At 39.1% G+C, this 21,280-nt stretch overlaps 1 protein-coding gene and 3 non-coding genes across 4 annotated transcripts in view; 2 read left to right on the top strand and 2 right to left on the bottom strand.

The window, feature by feature from the left end:
* Positions 1-21,280, bottom strand: part of LOC114907338 (zinc finger protein 850-like) — a 347,786-nt gene that overhangs the window by 245,771 nt on the left and 80,735 nt on the right.
* Positions 8,560-8,647, bottom strand: TRNAR-UCU. Its single transcript is given in 2 exon segments — positions 8,560-8,595; positions 8,611-8,647. It is a non-coding gene; the product is annotated as a tRNA-Arg (tRNA).
* TRNAS-AGA lies at positions 13,353-13,434 on the top strand. Its single transcript has one exon. It is a non-coding gene; the product is annotated as a tRNA-Ser (tRNA).
* Positions 19,662-19,733, top strand: TRNAQ-CUG. Its single transcript has one exon. It is a non-coding gene; the product is annotated as a tRNA-Gln (tRNA).

The following is a 21,280-nucleotide window of genomic DNA, read 5'->3' as shown; positions in this document are numbered from 1 at the left end:
GAGACAGTTTTTGAGCACCCGTAGAGAGATCATGGGGACAAACATCCCAAAGCATAGGTGGCAGAAGAGGAAGATAGGAAGTGCTTATTTTCATGAGGACTGCCTAACCCAGGACTACTTATTTTTGAATCAGTAATCCTTCTATTATTTAAGGCATTATTTATTGTGGTTTCTATACATGAAGCCAAATGCAATCCTGACCAAATATGAAGAAAATAATGCATAAAACTCATATTACCTATAATACTAACCATTATGAAATAATGTGTGTGTAAATGTCATTTTATTATATAAGTTACACACAGAATTTCAGAAATTAAATATAATGTGACAATTATATACCTGGGGAATAACATTTAGATATTACTAAATGTGATCAGAGGTCATTTTGACTTGACCAAAAAAATACAAACCATCACACCTGCAGAATATTTTTCCTCCCAATGTCCAAGTAGTGTATAAAATAAACATCCTCTCTGTATCTCTGAGCTTCATGTGATTTTAGGTACTTTTTCTGATTCTCAAGGTCATTGATAAGATAAAAATCAGACATGGAAGAAAGAATAGGATGAGAGCTCCGGTGAGGCCTAGGGATGGAGGAGTGGGCAGGAAAGGATGATAATCTTGATTTGGGAAAGGATGGAGACAGGTTAAGCAATGAGATTATATGTTGCACAAGTTCTCTGCCAGATAGATAGGTTTCTTTGCCTTTACTCAAAAACATCAGGCCTCATCCCTTTTATCAGCTTTGCCCTTGCTATTCCCTCTACCTGGAAATATCTACCCCAGATATTCACATGAGTCAATCCTTTTATTCATTCAGGTCTTTGTGCAAATGCCACCTTCTCAATGAGACCGTCAATAATAACACTATTCAACAATGTCAAAAATCTCCCTCACATCCCGTATCTCTTCCTTGCTTAATGTTTCTTTATGGCTTTTACCACCATCTAGCTGTCTGTATATATTAATTATGAGACAGAGAAAAGCAGTCCTGGACATCCAGGAGCTGACCTGGCATTTACAGCTATGTCTTGATGTTTTCTTGTTGAATATAAACAATTTCCCAGAACATCAATAACAGACAAGACGTCTCTAGTAAATTAAGACAGAAACAAGACAACTCCATAATAGTGCCTGCACACAAATGAAAACATGAACATTGTCCAAGCCACAGAATACCAAACATTTCCCTCTCCCACTTCATATAAATGACTGCTGCTTCTTTACTAATTCCAGCTCTAGTTTTACTCTAGTTTGCCCTCCCTTTAGATAAGATTTAAGATATCCAACCATAGAATTACCCCCACCTCCTGACAGTATACAAACAACTGCAAAGCCATGCTTCCTTAAACCCTCCCCCAAATCACCTAACCAAAGCCCAAATCCCATAATCAGTTCTTTCTAACACTCTTTGACTGAGACACTCCACTGTTACCCTGCTGTGCATTCTCTCTTGCTGCAATAGTTAGTAAAACCAACTTTTTCAGTTGCAGGTGTGTCACTGGCAGACTTTGGCAGGAGTGTGTTTTGGCACTCATTAGCTTGGGGTACTGTCTGCCCCCAGCCCCCAACTGCTCCATTTCTGTATCCTCGGACCCAACTACAGAATCTGAGTATACATTAAATAAATATTGTTAAATAAATAAATAAATAAATAAGTGAATAAAAAAATAAATCAAGTCAGCTTTATCCATAGGAAAGCAAAAAGTCACATTCTTGGGAAGGGAAGGTCAGGAAAGCAGCAAATAATATCTTAGGTGCTCAGTCAGACAAAAAATTACAGACAGGTAAACAACAAAAGTAAAATCAACTCCCCTTTGGCCATTGTCCATATACAAAGTAGACTGCAATAACTGATTTACACTTGGTGTCTACAACGCTGGGAGCCATAACCATAGGAAATGGAAGCAAGGACAGTAGGAACTAGCTTGACACAAAATGAAGAATAAACAACAGAGTAAAAACCTCTCACCTTTACCACTGGGGGCTGGGGGGCTGGGGTGGAGAGAGAGAGAAACTAGTTGTTACTCAGTAACGGCTATCAACCCTTTTAACTCATGTATCTATTATCCTGTATCACATAATACATCGCATCCCCTTTCCCTAGGCCATTGGGAGGAAATTAATGGGAGAAAAGAAATGAGGGAGATAAAAGCCAGTGAAGAGAAGATATGGAAGGAGAAGTGAAGATTATGGGGAGAAACACCGGAAGAGTGTGCAATACGCCCGTCTCGTACTCGTAGACGGACAGTTCTAATGTTTAAATATGTTTATTTTTTTTTAAATAGGTTTATTAAAGGAGGGCTTTAGCCCTTCTCACGGGCTCTCTCCTTGCCTATGTTACTTTTTATTTTATTGTGGGAATGCGAGAGCATGAACACTGCGGGAAGCAGGCTGAAGCGGTCTTCGAAACCAGCGCTAACTCTGTTCTGTGGGCTTTTCTATGATTTGTGAAATTCCCACACCACGGGGACCGTCGTGGGCCGTGGCCTGGCGGGCCTTTGGGAGGCAGGCAGCGCGGTGCGGGAGGGGTAAGGGGACGCGTGGTGGGAGCGGCTTATCAATACCCCCGGCTCCCGGGCTCTGGGGCTGACTTAACTTTGTGCCATAGCAACAGCCTCCAGCTTCTATGAAAATTTGTCTTTCTGCCTCTTCCGTTTTGCGATCAGTTCAGAGCTTTGTGTTTCACCCCACGTATTCCGGATGTAACACGAATTTCACTGGCTGTTAATCACAGCAGCAGATTATACCACACTTAAAAGCGAGTATGTCAGGATGGCCGAGTGGTCCAAGGCGCCAGACTCAAGTTTCTACTTCCCGAGCTCGGGGTTTCTGGTCTCTGGTTGGAGGCGTGGTTTCGAACCCCACTTCTGAGATGGGGTTGTTTTGTTCTTATCACGCCCAAATTCTGCAACTTCTGTGAGTGAATCGCAACTACCTTCGTAGGAGGCGTTGCCATATCTTACCCAGTACCATCCATATTTCACCCTTCTTGGACCAGTGCGATTTAGATGTCTGTTCCCTCATCACGCCCGCCTTCCTTCCCTCCTTTCCTTTTCTTTCTTTCAATAAAAATTGCATGTTTATGAATATCTATGGAATAATACTAATATATCAGTATTAAAATGCAGGTCTTACATGGTTATAAGTTCCTATATTCAGTATTTTAACTGTTCTGTAAGGATAACTTTTGAATATTCTTCCACAGCTCTCCTGCGTGTCCCTCCCTCTCCACTGTCCTCAACTGACTCTCTTTTTTTCTTCTCCTTCCTCTTTCCTTTCTTGCATACCTTCTCCCATCACGTGTCTTTGCTAGTCTAAGGGTATGGGCTGTGAAATGAAGAGGTTGATATAGTCTATGGCATAAGGTAAGAGAGATGTGAGAGGCAGAAGGAGTAGAACAGTGATTCTCAACCAGGAGTAATTTTTAAATATCAAGTTGCTTTTATAGACAGAAGGAAAGAAAGAGAAAGAAGAAAGAAAGAATGAAAGAAAAACTTGCCCAGGCCCCATTGCCCCTAAGGGTGGCTCTACCTAACAGAACCTAAATTATTTGTTAAATATATGTTTTATTACTTTGATTTTTTTTTTTGGTAAATCCAGCAATTCATATGTTGAATCTTCTTTGCTTTTCTTTTTACATATCATTTTCTACCTAATCCTTTTTGAAATTTTAGTTCTGTTTTTGTTGTTCTCTTCTAGTATCGTCTATATCGTTTGCTGTTTTTTTCATTGTCAATTCTCTTTTGTGCTTGTGCCATATATATATATATATTTTTTTTTTTTTACAGTGTATGTGTGTGTGTGTGTGTGTGTGTGTGTGGCTCTTCACCCTACTGCATGCTGATATAGCCCTTGGACCTGGCCTGTATGGGTTTTCGAGCTCTTTAGTTTCCAGCTGGGTTAGGTCAGTGGGAGTCGCAGGAGGAGAGATGAGTGGCAGGTATTTACTTCTTGTCTCTCTCCCTGCAGGTCACCAGATGAGCTGCATTACTTGACCGGGGGCCACACCTCAAGGTAGCCCTCTCTACAAGGCTCTCTTCTTCTGAGTTCAAGTAATTACACTCTCTCGATGCCTCCTCAAGTATAGGAGTAATAATACCCCTACTATTACTTGTGCTGGAGAACTACACTCTCCCTGGTGGTTTTTCTCTAATTGTATACATCTTTATAAATAGTCCTTATATTAAAAATAAAAATGAGTGCTTTCTGAATGTCTCAGTATAAATTCCTCTAGCATGCATATGCTTTAAAAGGTTCAATATTACTGGAAGTCTTATTGTGAAATACATAAGTCTTCTGTCCCCTAATTCCTCAAATTATCTTGTCTAGATGCCACCAAAATTAACATTTTAACTGTTTCCTTCTTGGATTTACAGATCTCTATTTTCCTAAATAATATGTATAACTGCTATTATTGATTAATCAATTAAGATATTATCCACTTACTTTCCATCATGTTAATTAGTTAATTGTTTTACACCACCATCACCCACTACTCCTTATCCTTCCAAAATAATTATGTTCCAGCTCTTGTTTAATTCAACATTTATTGTTTATGTCATTTTCCTATGAAAGTATTATACACAGCATTGTTGTGAGCTATGATTCTGTTTCCATTCTTTACTGGATGCTAATAATTGCCTAAAACGGCAAACTTTAAAAAGAAAAACTTTAATGTGCCTAAGTTCCTTCGCATCTATTGGTAATTGTTAATTCTTCCTTAACTGCCAAATAGCTTTCAGTAGAGCTTTCCACAAAATCAATCAAATCAGGTAATACATCAGTTCAAATATTTTTCTTGAAGCTATTTTTCCAGTTGACCTCTACTTGCTTGCAGTCTGAACTGGTTGCTCTGTGGACCTGCTGCACAGCTGTCATCTGAATCTCCTCTTTGCTCACCTGTTTATAATCTATTTTTTGTTCATTTAATTGCTCCACTGTTTTAGTGGAGAGTGTTCTCAAGGGTTTTTTGTTTTTATTTTTTAGGTTATAAAAATAACTCAAAGTCTGAGGTAATGGTGAAGAGAGCCTTCAATATGCTTATCTGTTATGTTAGACTTTCCCAACTTACATCGGCTGCCCCGTACATAGATCCTTAGTATTTTTACCTTTCATTTTTGAAAGTCTGTTTTTTTCAGTCCTGCCAGCAGGGTAAAGCCCTAACTGGCAGAGATCTGAGAGTAAGGTGAAGAAAAAGAGCTAGGCATTTTGGCCTTCAGCGTTCCTATACACCAAAATGCTTAACCTCTCCCGTTCTCACTATGGTACTCAGATCCTCATCTGTAACAGTCTAACCCCATTCTTTATTTTCTTTGAAGAATAAATCTCCAGATTTCTTCCTGGGTGGTGGAAGGCCAAACAGTCAGTATATATAAGTGCAGAGAATTTAGGAATCTAATTGCTTCTCAAATTTTAGACAATCTGCTTTAAGTTTCCCTTTAGCTTCCAGTACATAGTGCTCTCAGTTCCAGAGCTTTTTGAAGAATCTTTGGTATAAATCGGGTTGTTTCTGTGAAGTCTATTACTATTTGTCCACCTGTTTTTTGGCTTTAATGTTTCTTGCTTTTCACTTCTTTTGTGTTCTTCCCATAGTTGTGCTTTAAAAAGTCTTTTTACTATAGTATCAGTGAGTTTTCGGAGGACATACAATAAAATATGTAATTTCTGTCTCAATAATATCTTAATTTAATATGGATAATGTTTGTTATAGAAACTCCATGTAATTTCTAACCCATCTAAAAATTTTAAGTTGAACTGAATCAAGCTAGCAATGCTTCAAGTTATTCCAAAATTTGATGACTGTTGGAAAGCATACTATGACTTAAAAGCATAGTCTTCAAACCAGTACGTATTGTTTCAAGTGATCTTACTTTACTTTACCAGTGGTCCCATGGCAAGGGGAGGTTTAAAAAGAAAAGTATGCAATCCATTATTCTTTGGTAAAACACTTCATTTCTGATGGCAGATTTCCAAAGCACCAACAAAACTGACCAAAACGATGAGAAACATCCGACAGTAGAAACCGACCCTCCTGGAATCCACACAATGGTAGTCCAACAAAGTGATTCAAAACTAGCTGCTCTTAATATAGTCAAAGGAAATGACACACAAAATTAAGAATTTTGACTCAAAAAAAAACCCACCTGAAAATAGAAAAAGAAAGTATAAACTTTAAAACAAAACTTTAAAAAATAATTTAAGAATGTAATGGATGGGTTTTAAAACAAATTAGCAAAAAGAGAGTTAATAAACTGGTAAGGTGAAATTATCCAAAATAAAAAGGTTATTAAAGGAAAACACGATCAAGAAGTTGAGAAGGTATAACACATTGACAGTTACAGCCAAGAAGGCAAGGAGAGAAAAGATTGGAAAGAAGCCACATTTGAAAAGATAATAACTGGAAATTGATCTGAATATTCAAAAAGCCCTACTACAACCAAGATGGATAAATACAAAGACCACAGTTAGACATATCTGGTAGCCAGCCTCCAAGATGTCCTCCCAGTGATCCCTGTGGGGATATGATACTTGGGGAATCAGTTCAAATGATGTTATCTGGCTACTGATACTGTGGTGAATAATAAACTGTCCTTTGTCTCTCATCCAGGAGTCTCGTATCTTCTGCCAGTATCCATGAGACTGTAGTAGGCTAACTTCTTAGCTTAGAGTAATTATGATTTCTTTTTAGTGGTCTGAGTAATTAAGTTCTAGTCTCTTAGCAAGTTTGATGATTATAATACAATAATGTTGTCTAGATCGTTTATTTTTCAAAGAAAATTGAAGTGGCCATTTCACTTTATAAAGGAAACTGATTTTTTTTTTTTGGTAGTGTCTTGACCATTTTGTCTATGGATGATGGATCAGAAAATAGAACTTTATGGTTATGTCTGTGGATTTTTTTTTTTTTTTTGTCAATGACAGTCCACTATTCCAGATGGGGAACTGGGCAAAGCCATTTAGAAACTTTTTAAATTAAATCCTTTTTAGGCAAAGCCATTTCCCTCCACTTTAGTTCTTGTTCTCATAGACTAACTTCCTCCTTTCCCTATCCTCCCAAAGAAGCTCTTTCTTTGCCAAGCAAGAGTGGTCACTAAAACTTATTTAGACATTTTGGGTACTGTCTTCAAGTCTGTGCAGATCTTATATTCCCTTGGTTCTCTGGATTATTATTAATCTTTTAGTTATTAGAGTCCAAACTTGCGATCTTTCCTTCATCAAAGACTTTATTCACATCCAAGACCAGAGCCAATTTTAGTCTCCTCCCCTGTGACCAGGTGCTGAGTTAGCCATATTCACATCTTAGCTTTCAAATGCATAATTTTAGCCTATTTAATTTTAAATGAATTTGCATTGCTCTGAAGTAAAAATTCTTAGAGACAAAATACTCTTAACAATGAGAAGTAACGTTTCAAGTGGGGTTCTGCAGATAGAGTATACTAATGTCTCGAGTATGTTAAGGAAAAAGAAACAACTGCTCTCCAAGTGATAAGGCGTTGTGGTGAAACTAGCCCAGGATTCCAGAGCCCAGGGCAGCTGTGCCTTGTCCAAACTGAGGAGATGCTGACTGACCTCCTGCAGGAGCCATCGTTGGCCCTTTCTTGATTTCCCACTAAATTCTGCACGGTGCCATTCTTCTCCAAGCGATTCCTAACATTCTGTTCTTTTTCCAATTTTCTGCCACAGAACTGTAGACATTGTGTTGTCATCCTAGCACAGAAGCCAGGACCATTACTTCCACGGCTGGGTTCACATCCTGTTACCTCACTTTTTTCTTCCGGGAAAGGATCACCAGCATCTTCTCCTACGAATCAGTTACTTTTACTCATAATTATGGTTTCCTAAGGAATGCACAGAAGTGACATAAGAAACAGTTATGGCCTGAAACGTTGGCATTATTAGAACGAACTCCCCAAAACTAAGCAAAGCATTCAAGCAAAAAAAAAAATTTTTTTTTTCTCATTGTGACAGACCACATTTCTTATGAATGTCCTATATGTGACTGTTTATCTTTGGACCCAGAAAATGACCCATGCACACATCCGTTTCTACTTCTGCCTTATTACTGCATTCTTGTTAGTAACAATACAATCTGTCTATCCACTGACCCAATTTGGGGTGCTTAAAAGTTCTTATTCAGAAGTCCTGGGCTCTAGTAACAGCTCTACTTACAATATGTAGCCACTCCAAGGAATGAGAATGACACTTTCAACTTTGAGAATGACAGAATCTACTTTTCCTCCCATAGGATTTCAAGTATAATTTAAGCCCCAACAATTCTCCCTGATATCTGGCTTTCTGATTCTTTCTCTTCTCCTGCTATCATGTATATACACACAAAAGATGGGTAAGATATATAATTTTTTCATCAAATCACTGTTGACACACGTGGGAATGCTTATGAAGAAGCTCCTCAAATGTTAACACCAGAAAGTAGAAATATCGGCAGTGAGAAATGTAGGGACCTGGTATTCGCTGACTGTGGAGAAAACGTTCAATTCATACAGGAATGGACCGACTATTGGCAAGGGCAGCCACTTGGTGACAAAACATCCGCGACTCTGGCGGGACTCGAACCCGCAACCTTTGAATACCTCGCTTCCACACTAGAAGTCCAATGCGCTATCCATTGCGCCACAGAGCCTGACAATGCATGGGGCTTGGCTGGTTCCCAAAGACTGGTGATTATTTATTTGCCTATCAATAAATACAATTCGTGGAGATTTAATCTGTTCTAGTCACCGTGAAAGTTCAAGAAACACAAAAACAAATAAGACAGTGCAAGGGACACGCAATGCCCAACATAGGGGAATTTCTGAGCCTTTCAGTAACTAATGTCATTCGTTGTCATGAAATAAGAAATAGTTTGTCCAGTTTCATTTGGTCTCTCCAAGTCCACTCTCGGGACGGTTGGCTTCGCAAAAATGGAATTTGAGGAACTTCCAGCAAATGACGTTGGGAGATATTGTAAATATGTGGCCAGCCCCACCACTCCCTTTCCTCCAGTTTGGAGTTCTCTCTTTCGATCTGGGGGCCCTTCTTGTTCGTACTTGTGTTCTTTTTGAAAAAGGTGAGTTCGTATGTTGTTTTGCCAATGGGCTCATGGAGCAACGCAATCCCACTGTCGCCCTCTCTCTTGAAGGAGAGGACTACAGTTTTTAAATGCGTCCAGGGAACTTTGGAAAGATCGCAGGTTTTCTAACTCGGGAATTTTCTTTTGGTGACTGCGCTGAGATCAAAAGACGCCTTTTTATTCGCTGCCGCTTTTCTGTGACACCGTATGGTCCAGTCGCACTGGCTCACTTAGCGACCGTCGGTCACGTGGGTTGATGTCTTTGAAGACAGAAAGGGATGAATTACAGGTGAGGTCATTAAGGGTGAAACTGAAGTGCAGGAGAGTCCAAGGTTTGTTGACCCGGAGCAGGCGAGTGGTTGTGATCTGAGAAACTGGAGGAGGGTTGTGGAAGGAAGAGAAGAAAGCTCAGGCCATTTTATTTCAGAAATGAAAATAATTCTGAAAATTACAAGACAAAACGCGATCTCTGAACCGACTGTCTGCAAAAACGCAAAGAAGAAAAAGGACGTGTTAGACCAGAGCTGAAGTTTGTGTTGAGTGAAAAAGTTCTTGCAGCCCTAGAGCTTAGGAGCCTGGGTATTGAGGGCCTGCGCGTTCACACCAGCAGCCCACTCCCGCATCCTCTCCTCCAGGCCGTGGCTGCTCTCCCAATGCTCGGCTTCTTCCCAGGACCACGCCGCGCATCACTCCCTTAGCTCCTCAGCTCCTTCCGGCAGCCTAAGGACTGGGGAGGTGGGAAGTAGATCTGGTCAAGCTTCCTTGACCACAGAGTTTATACTCCAGCCTCTTGTCTTTGAGGACGTGTCGGTTCAAGTCCAAGTTTCGGGAACTGAGGAGACGCGGGCCGGAGCTGAGTGGCACCTCCAGGCAGCCTCAGACTTGGAAATGCTAGTGGGAGAAGGACCCGGAATGAAGGGCACTCGAAAGAATCGGGGTCGTCTGCGTCTGCTTTCACAGCTAACCGGTAACTGACTTCGATTAACAGTAAACTGGGTTGCCCTTCCCCTGGCCCAAAGGACTATTCGAAGTCTCACGTGGGGGGAATGCTGGCTAAGAGTCGGTGGGGAGCTGACCAGCTCCCTTCCTTACTGAAAAGGAGGATTCAGGGACGGTCTCCAACTCGCTCAGAAGTTCTGTCGCGCACAAAGCTCGAATGACAGGTAGAAACATGTAAATAAAGCTATGCAAAATTAAGTTTTATTATAAATAGTGTTGATTCTGGGTTTAGAGATTATGTGGTTCATGAGAGGAGGATTTTAAGCCAGCTTCCTGCTACTGGGAAACAGGACAAGGACAGTTAATTTAGACTTCCAATCCCCATTCTGGGAATCGAAGTGTGTTGCTAGGGCACAAGTAAATACCAACACATTTTCAGATTACAAGGGAAAAGTTTTCTCAAGTCCATATCTCCCAAACTCTCATTCGTAGTTAAATTTCACCAGCTTCTCTTTTCCTCTGCTGTAACAGGAGTAATTATTCCCTTCTTTATAATCTCACAAGATGTTATTTGTTCCTGAAACCAGAGCACTTACCAAATACAGTCATTTCAGCTAATTTTAAGCTTGATAACACTTGAATCAGTAATTCGTTTCGTAAAACACTGTTCTAGGAAATTAATATTAACTGAAGAAAAACATTTGGTGCACAAAAACAATGATGGTATTTTTAAAACATTGATAACAGTAGCACAGCAGAAATTACATAGCTGTCCAACAAAGGGGAATATTTCATTAATTCTTACTTCATTTGAATAATGGAACATTACAAAGCCACTGAAATAACATTTAGAAAGCTCCTGAAAAAATATTGATATAATATTCAATTAAATTAGTAAAATACACAATTTCGAGAGATAAAAGCAGCCCTTGACATTTGGGAGCTGACCTGGTACTATCAGCTAGGACTTGATGTTCTTTTATTGAACAGAAACAATTTCACAGAGCACCAATGTCAAACAAGGCCATTCTATGACCATGGTTGATCAAGACAAAATTAAGATCACTTTGTAATCATGCCTGAACACGAACACAAACATGAAACACACACACACACACACACACACACTTGCACAAAAGCATTGTTCAAATCACAAAAATGACCCCAAACCTCCTTATCTTGGTAAATACACATGCCAAAAAATGACTAAGGTTTTTTGCCAATCATAGTTTTAGCATTGCTCTATTCTTCCTTCCTTCAGGATAGGATTTTAAATCCTAATCCTAAATTTAAACTATTTAATCACAGAATCACCCCTTACTTCCAGACAGCGTTTAATCTAAAACAAAGTCCTGATTCTTTAACTCTTTTCCCAAATCGCCCAACACAAGACTAAATTCTTTGAGTACTTTTTAGTACTCTTTTACTAGGATGTACCCATGCTTCCCCACTGTGTTCTCAATTGCTACAAGGAGCTCTATGCCCAACTTGTTCAACTGCATATGTATTCCTGGTGGTTTCTGTCTGGAAGATATTGGCATAATTCATATCCTGTATGACTTCAACTATCCACATTTTTCTGCATTCAAAATACTGAGGGAGAGATAAACCAAAGTGCTGCTGTTGCTGGTTTCTCTCTACGCCCCCCTGACCCCCAGTGTGTTAGTCATCATTACCCAAGTTTTCTCAAGAAGGAGAAATTTATTTTACTTGGCACAAGAAAGATGAATTCTCTAAACGTAGACTCAAGGACTTTGAGGTTACTGAATGTTACCTCAGTAGTATTTGGTTTGAGCAACTGTCTTTTTCAATGCCCTTCACAATCACTTGGGCCTTGAGTTTGCTTCTTGAATAATTGATGCTAGTTAGAAGTTTGTAGAATCCATGGAGCCGTCTGTCCCCCATCACCTGCTGATATTTAATTAGACTTTTTAAATTATTTTGTATGCATACTTTGATAAACTAATCTTTTATTTTCATAACAAAAAAATTGTAACTTTACAAAAACGTTTTAGGAACGCTCATGACACAGGTCTGCCCCAAAAATACTCCTACAGGGACAGAAGATAAAGATTTTAAATATATTTGGCAATCTCTTAATGCAAATGGCTGGGAATTTTCCAAAAATTGCCAATGGAAAAACACGTTAGAAATGCTCTGAATCTATGAGCACACAGAGTGAGTGACGCACTTGCTTTTCATGAGCAGATTTCTTCTGTTAGTCATGGCATTATTGATCTTTTCTGGATATAGATAAAAGTAAATTATTTGATATTTAATTAGATCTACCCCTCCCATAAGGCTTTCTCAGTGATATCTGAATTGAATAGAACTCCATTTAAAGAACACTTTGTTACTTCTGGTTAAATATAATGTATTAAATCCAAGCAATTACCTACCAGCTTTCTCAAGATACATCATATTCATCAGCTCTCACCTCTTACACATTACCAGTTTGTTGGACATAAAATGGGGACCTATATATGCATCTTGGGATTCAGCATCTGCATTTGACCATTCTATTCTGAATCGTTTCTGCAGAGCATCTGGAAATTCTGCTGAAGGAACCAGTGAGTTACAAATGTAAATAGGAGAACGGGAAACGTGCCGTGTGAGTTACATTTAGAGAAAACGAGCCCTTGCATTGCCCCCAAAAAACCGAACCACGTAATCCATTTTTTAGAAAGCAGCTACGATCTCACAGAAGATGAAACTCATGGACCGGCAATGCCTCTTCTTAACGTGTCTGGAAAGTGAAAGCGTATTTGCATCTGCAAAGCACTTTCCCAAACACAGTGAGATTAATACTTTGGGCCTAAATTAGGAGCCTAGGAACGAGTGAGGGAATCCAGAGGAGATTTTCAACGTCGTTTTTCTCTCCTCCCACCTTAGACACAAATCAGCGGGAGCATTTCCTTCCCTGAAACCCGTTGAGCACAGTATCATTCATCGAGCAGGCTAGAAGTTCTAGCAGAAGGGTTGGTCCCACCACGCCTAAAAGTAGGATTACGCTGATTTCACCTCGGTGCTGAGTAAATTTGGTTCCTGTTTCGGAGACCCCAGCACCCAGCATGAAACCAACTCATCCGCGAGGGAGGCAGGCGCTAATTGGTGAACTGATCTGAACTTTGAACAAAGATACTTGTACAGCGAGTACTCTCATCCCAGTTCTCCTAAATGTCGGGGCTGCCGGAGAGAGTTTGACTTCCCTCTCCAAGCTTTCATTCACCGGAGTGTTTTTGCCCAACTCGCTGCACGCACTTTTACCTACACAGGAGTCTTAGTTTTATATCTACCACATATCGTTTTATAATGAGACCCCTTCTTTCCCCCACCAGTAGTCGTGGCCGAGAGGTTAAGGCGATGGACTAGAAATCCATTGGGGTTTCCCCGCGCAGGTTCGAATCCTGCCGACTACGATCGAAATTTTAACCTACGGAGAGTGTACCTGCCGCAGCCTGGCAAAAACGTGCTTCCGGCGAAAAACAAAGAACAAATTACTCCCTCAAAAACTTTGCCCTAGTAGAGCCTTAGTAATTCCGTGTTCCCATCCTTGTACAAGGTTCAAGGGTGCCTGAGTTTTCTCTCCCCAAAACCCTCCCCAAAGAGACACATTGGTGAAAGTGTTGTTTCTATTTTATTAAAAATTTTGTCATAGAGTAATATTGGCTTTTTGAAATTATACGCATATATTCGTGTAACCACTACCATAATCAGGATACAGAACAGTTCCATCAATCCATAAACCTCCCCTGTGTTATCCCTTTATAGTCACCTCTTGATCCTGTACATAACAGTTGGACAACCAGATACGTTTTCTGTTGCTTTGTTTGACTTTTTTGAGAATGTTATGGAAACTGAATCATACGAAATGTAACATTAGCTTTTTGAGATTAGCTTCTTTCACTTAAGATAGAACATGCCTTGAGATTTACGCAAGTTGCTGCATATATCAAAATTTTGTACCTTTTTGCTGTTGAATAGAATTCCATTGTGAGGGTGTACCACAGTTTATTTCTTCACCTATCCATTGAAGGACATATGGGTTGTTTCCGGTTTTTGGCGATTGTGGGGGAAAAAAGCTATTAACATTAGCGTATGTACATTTTCATTTTTCTTGGATAGATTCCTAGAAGTGCAATTGCTGGGGTACATGGCAAGTGTATAACTTTATAAGAAATTGTCAAACTGTTTTCCACAGTGGCTGTACTTTTCTTTATTATCAGCAATGAATGAGATTTCTAGTTGCTCCTTATTCTCACCAGCCACTGATGTTGTCTGTATCTTTAATTTTAACCATTTAAATAGGTGTGTAATGATACCTCATTGTTATTTTAATTTGCATTTCCTAATGGTTAATGATGCTGAACATCCTTTTGGGTGTTATTTGCAACCTTCGTACTCCTTTTGGTGAAGTGTTAACTAACCTCATTGTGGTAATCATTCGCAATATATACATATATCAAATCATTATGTTGTACACCTTAAACTTACACAATGTTATATGTCAATTATATCTCAATGAAGTTGCAAAAAATTAAAAATAGAATTATGATATGTTCCAGCAATTGCACTTCTGGGTATACCCAAAATAACTGAAAGCAGAGACTCAAACAGATATTTGTACACCCATGTTCATAGCAGCATTATTCACAATAGCAGGAAGACAAAAGCAATCCAAGTGTCCATTGATGGATGAATGGATAAACAAAATGTACATACATACAAAATATACATACAATGAAATATTATTCAGCCTTAAAAAGGAGTGAAATTCTGGTGCATACTGCAACATGAGTGAACTTTAAAGACATTGTGATAAGTGAAATATGCCAGTAATAAAAGGACAAATACTGTATAAATCTGCTTATATGAGATACTTAGAGTAAATTCATAGAGATAGAAAGTAGAATGGCGGCTGCCCAGGGCTGGGAAGAGGGGGAAATGGGCAGTTATTAATTAATGGATACAGAGTTTCAGTTTGAGAAGATGAAAAATGTTATGGAGATAGATGGTGATGATGGTTGCACAGCAATGTGAATATGCTTAATGCCGTTGAACTGTACACTTAAAATGGTCAATTTTATGTTACGTATATTTTGTCACAATAAAAAATCAAAAAGAGATTACCATTTTTGTTGTTAGTTTTGTTGGCTATTTTTCATTTTCAAAATGCATTACTTAATTTTTGCATTAAAATGCATTACTCATAAGGCAACCATACATTTTAAACCTTGAGTATGTGACTGTCACACGATTTCTTCAGAAAGCCATAGGGTTTCCATGAGCGCTCCTGGAGCTTACAGCCTGAGTAGTCCCTAGGAGTCAAATATTAAAGCTTTCTCCACAGCCACTCGTGTCTTTGTTGTTTGGGTTAATGAACACAAACTCACTGGATGATTTGTCTTCAACATAGTCCATTTCCATTCCTAAAAGTGTTAGCTGTGCTTTCTTTTCGATGAACACTTTGAGTCCATTTTGTATTTATTTTCTATTGCATTACTATCTGCTCTTTGCTTCATTATTTCCTTCCATAGTGTTTCATTTGAATTAAATTAGTGGCGGATTCTTAATTTCAGGTAACGAATGCTTAATTACTCTTTAGCATTTATTTTATTTATACATATGTGTTTAAGGTACCCTTCTAGGATATCTAGGGTACTTACCCTCTAAGTACCCTTCTAGCTGCACAGTATATGTCTTGACATATACTATTTTATTATCATTTATTTCAGAATGGTTCCTAATTTCTTTCTTTTTTTGTCAATATTTTTATTGAAGTATAGTTGACTTACAATGTTATGTAAAATAGTTCCTAATTTTGATTGACATTTGGTCTTTAAACCATAAATTATTTAGAAGCATATTTATTTTGTAAACAAATACAAATTTTAACTTTTGTGTTTTGATTTTTGGCACAATTTTATTGTTCTGAAATAATAGCATGTATCTAACGCTGTTATGTTTTTGGAGACTTGCTTTGTGGCCTGGTAAAATGTCAAGTTTGAGATAATTCCATGTGTGTTTGGAAAAAGTTGGAATCCAGAAGTTGGTATGTGCACTGTTCCTTATATATGTATGTATATTATATGAATTGCATTCCTTTGTCTTATGGCTATTTTTTCATGTGTGCTTTTAATTAGTTTTTCAGAGAGATGTATTGTGCAAAACTATCCCACCATGACTGTGATTTTTATCTTTCTCTTTGTACTTCCATCAATTTCTGGATTTTCTTCTCCATTTCTTAAACTTCCAGAAGCAAGAAATTCTGCATAGAGCATGATTTATGTAACAGCTAGGACTTGGAGATACCAGGTGCTCCCTCCAATTGGACAACTGCAACAAGAAAAGCCTCGGGAAAAAAATATATTTAATTTATACAAGCTTTAGAATATCCATTGAGACTTTAGGGACATGCTGCTTCTTAGAATTTTACGTGTTTCCTTCCTCAAAAGAAATGAGGAAAATGTAATTCAAACATAATTTTTCTCATGGGAAACTCTGGATAAAGACTGAGGATAAGCTGCAGTGCAGATTCTGATCACCCTGTGCTTAAAAATGAACCTGGTTCCATCCACTGGTCCTGACCTAGAGATGTCTAACTCTGGCTTCTCAAAACTGCATAGTCAGGAACCCACATCCCATAACCAACCACTCTGAGATGAGAGGGGCACTCAGAACTGGTTTGACTAGAATCTCAGCCTCAGGCGTGTGTGCAACTTTGCCTCGTAAGTTACAATATTGGGGCTAATGAGTCATGGAGCCTGAATTTAAAGATGTTTCTTTAGCAGCTTTATGCCTAATTTTACTTGAGTGATTTCATTTTTTAATAGTTACAATTAGACTACATGATATAAAGGAGAAACTCTTAGCCTAAGGCATAGAATCTTCAATAATTTTGTGAATTCCCTGGTATGGTTTGCTAAGTGCTGTGTTTTGTGTCTAGGTTCATCTTGGTGTGAGAGAGTGCCTAAGTTTCCATTCCATTTGCCATGGGGTGCTAAACAAACAAAGGTTTTAGAAGTCTTTCCTAATAACTTCACAATCTATTAAAGGGAGAGAGAGGAAAATGCCAACTTAATTTTCTTATTTTGAAAAATGCATTAAATGCCTTTTGGTGGCCATGAGGCCCCAAGCAAATTCTTTTTAACTAGTACAAGCAGCTTTTCTACATGGGCTCAATGCCTTTTTCCCTCATGGCAACCAATGCTCACCAATATATTAAGGATAAAAGCCCCACCGGAAGCTCCTATGTTCACCAGCAGTGCCCTACTTGGTTTTCACATTCACATTCTGATGCTGGCATGTCCCCCTAGAAGTAAACAGCAATGGGGCTTGTCTGAGCCATAATTCTAAGTCCATTATGGAGCTTATTCTTTACTTTCTCTTTTATATATTACTATATTGTTGCTGCCCAAGATAAACCACTCCATCTTTTACAATCAGGATCCATGTGCTGCACTCTTATTGTGCATTTTTTGTATGGAAGATCATGGACCAGCACTTTCTGCAGAGTAGCAGTATTAATTCTTGTGCAAACCAAATTCCATTTTATTTGTATTTTAGCTTTCCATCATACCTGTGCCATTAGTCTGAGTTACAAGCGCTTTCTCCAACCTATTCCTGGCTAGGCTTTGTTTTATGTACACGTTGATAGAGCTCCCTTCCTAGTAGATACGCATCTCCACAAGGACAGGGGTTGCGTTGCGCGCTTATCTTGTTTATCTTTATGCCTCCAGCACCTTGCACAGCATCCGATCCTTCACAGGAATTCAGTAAAACTAGCTAAACAAATGATTTGAAAAAGATGCTAATCTAATGACTTTTTTCCACAATAAGAACTTAAAAAAATCTGTTTGAATTCTTTGTTTCATTTCTAATTTCTTCTTATCCCATCCCTTCTTCCTGATTTTCTGATACATGCACACACACACACACACACACACACACACACACACACACATATATATATATAGTAGCCCTAGACAAAGAGGTGACATCGTCTATCACCCGGCCTGAGAGAATGGCTTATTTAGGAAAGGTGAGGAGGTTTTATCTCTGGACTCTGCACGCGTTAGTTCTACATTCCCTTTAAAATTATTTCCTTTGGCTATGGTTTTTGTTCTGTGCTCTTGTGAGTTACAGGATAATACTTTATTCACGCGCTGGAGATCATATGCAGTTGTGTTGGGAGAACACAACTCAGAGTCTGGTACAAGTTCCTATAGCCTTTAGAAGGTCCGCACTATAAGGGTTTTGCACGGGGTTGATGTTTTGCAAGATCCTCGTGTGTTTGTTTGTAACCACTGAGACTACTGGAAGGAGAAGTGGGCCCCCTTTGCAATTTTGTTCATCTCAGTTAGCAGGAGAGTTCCATTCTGTTATCTTCCGCCACGTGGGCGAGTGCACCAGACAGCAGGAAGCTGCTGTGAGTGAGAGGCGGAGGGCCGTACGTGGCGACGTTCTCGCTGCCATCGCAGAGGCCTCTGTCACTGAACTCTCAGAACAGTCCTGAGGGCGGACATTTGTTTTCCCCGGGTAGTCACTGCGCCGCCTCATTTAAGGGGGCAGATGTCCTTCCATGGAGTTAGAAGTCATTATGCAGTCGTAGGAGAATGCCTATATACACATCCACTGTGACGAGTGCTGGGAAAGGAGCCAGCATCCCCAGAATTCCACCAACACAAATTCCAAAGCGCAACTCGGCTAAAGCTCTGTGGAAATCTCAACAGAAACTTGCTGCTGGGAGGCCTCGGTGAGTGCAGCCGAAAGGAGGCGAGAGGACAGGCGAGCTGAAAGGGAGTCAGGGGTTCTGTTGGCTGCGTAGACGCGGAGGGATCCACCGACACCGCCCAAGAAACCTAGTGTTTAAGGAAGCGCGCTGGGTCTAAGAAAAAGGTGTCTATGGAATAGCAGTAAAACAAACAAACAAACAAAAACACCCCACAAAGTCTTTAGTACAATTTGGCAGCCTTCACTGGGCACCTTCTTCTTGATGAAGGCGAGTATGATGAGTCACTGATCCTGAAATATCGCGTCCCTTACAGATCGCTACAGGTGACAAAATTCAGACTTTTTCTTCAAGCATACCTTTTCCATTTTCTCGAAAACGTAGCTTTTCTCAAGGTTTCTTCTGTGAATGTGCCAGAAATTAACACACTAAAGCTTGTTTTCCTAGAGGCAATGGACCTGATAACTACATACTCTGTGGGGAAAAATATCACATGGCTGAAATTGAGCAGAGGTGCAGATAAAAGACTTGAAATTTCTAAGGCTCAGTTTTCCCGTCTATATAAAGACTAAAAAAGTTTCAGCGAGTTTTTAAGTATTAAATCATATAATGGATATAAGACGTTCAGTTCAGTGCTGGTGTATATAAGAACTGCTCACTCTGTTTTTCTTAATGAAGAAAGCGAGGGCTAGGATCGCCAAGTTTCTGAGTTAATGGTAGGGGGCAGACACTATGGGTTCCTTGGCAAAAAATAGGATGAAAAGTAAAAATAAATAAAATTAAATCCCCTAGGATTTTCTTCGAAAGTGACCTGAGTGGACATAGACTAAAAATTTTGATTGTTTAAGCTAAATGATTTCAGTAGAGCTCCTAAGACATATCATGGACAATTATGACGTGAAGCCTTTCGAGTGCGGTTCCATGGTGTAATGGTTAGCACTCTGGACTCTGAATCCAGCGATCCGAGTTCAAGTCTCGGTGGAACCTGCTTCATCCTTTCGTTTCACTTGTTTTCCCCGGAAAATACTGTCCACCTAAAAGACCGCTATCAATTTTGCCTCTAATATCTCCTGTGAGCTCCTGTGAGTCCAAACATATTTGTATCTGAGTGAGGAGGCAGAAGTGGAATTCCATTCTGGTTTAATGGAATTCGTTTTATAAGGCATAAAAGAAGTATCAGAAGTAAGTTAAGTACAGGTGGAAGATAACAAAACCCCTGCACTCTGCTGCGACTAGAAAGCCAACTCTAATAAAAAGCAATAACGCTCTTTAATAAAGTTTATTTTCTGTGCACATTAAAAAGAATATTTGAAATTGTTCAATATTTCAAATATGGGAAATAAATAAATCTAATAGTATTGGATAATATACAGTTAATAGCAAATTTCTCTTCTGCCCATGACCTCTACCTGCACAATTTCTGACGCACTCCACCCCATCCACAAGGCCACTGAACCCAGTATATATAAGTGCTTTATATATACTAAATACAGACAGACACCACAGACACGGTGGGGCGGGGGGGGGGCAGATCTAAATATAGAATATCTTAAAGTAGGTGACTCTAAGTAAAAGGGCCTGCAAGACTCATTATTACATTTAAAAAATATCTACAGATTTAACACACTTCAAGTTAAAATTGAGGGGGGAATCCATAATGATATTTTCATTGCAATATTCGTCTGGTCATTGTGCCATGCACAAAACACCAAACATCTCTTTTTCTCAGATAAAATGAGTGACTTATGCTAATGAATGATTTCTTTACTAATTACATTCTTTGTATATAAGTTTTCCTTTTTTCATTTGTTCTTGTACTGTTTTGCCCAGGTCTCAGGAAATTTTTTTTTTTTTTTTTAGTATAGTATTTGTCTTGGATGAAGTGTGAGTTGTTTTGTTTTGTTTTCCTGAATTAGAAATTTGCAGGCATTTCACATGGACTAGGGGCTGGGAAGATTCCCCCCCCACACACACACACAAATAGTCTCTTTATGATACCAGGTTGTGTGTGGAATTTTTAAGCAAAATTTTTTTCTCACAACCAACACATATCACTAACTCCAAGTGTGCTCACAATGAAGATTCTCCCCCATACACTGATCTTATTCACTGTCTGCTTCTTCTTAACATTGCCCATGTGTAAGTTGCTTATCCAAACATTCATATGTAGATTCTCCTTCATAATAAATGAGTTCTGTGAAGTTCCTGCTTCCACATGTAAACATATTTCATTGTTCAAAACCAGAGAGTGTTGGTTTTCTCTCTCACAGTGCCACTAACTGTGAAACACTATACACCCCTGTTTGTTTGTTTGTTTTTTGCATATGCTGTACTGGGAAAACACTACTTATGGTCTCATTACAGCCCTTCGACCTTCACAGTATGTGGAATCTACTCTTCATGCTCCATCGTTCATATACTGCACAGATCACTTTTAATTTGGTCAGAATTGAAGTTTGCTTTATCTTTCTTGTATTTATTGATACATAAATTTTCTTTCCCAGATGAAAATGCAAAAAACGCCTCTACTCTGC

Source organism: Monodon monoceros, unplaced genomic scaffold (assembly GCF_005190385.1).
Source record: "Monodon monoceros isolate NGI ecotype Baffin Bay Population unplaced genomic scaffold, NGI_Narwhal_1 Super_Scaffold_3, whole genome shotgun sequence".
Classification (NCBI taxonomy): Eukaryota; Metazoa; Chordata; class Mammalia; order Artiodactyla; family Monodontidae; genus Monodon; species Monodon monoceros.
This window is presented reverse-complemented; position numbering and strand designations above follow the sequence as displayed.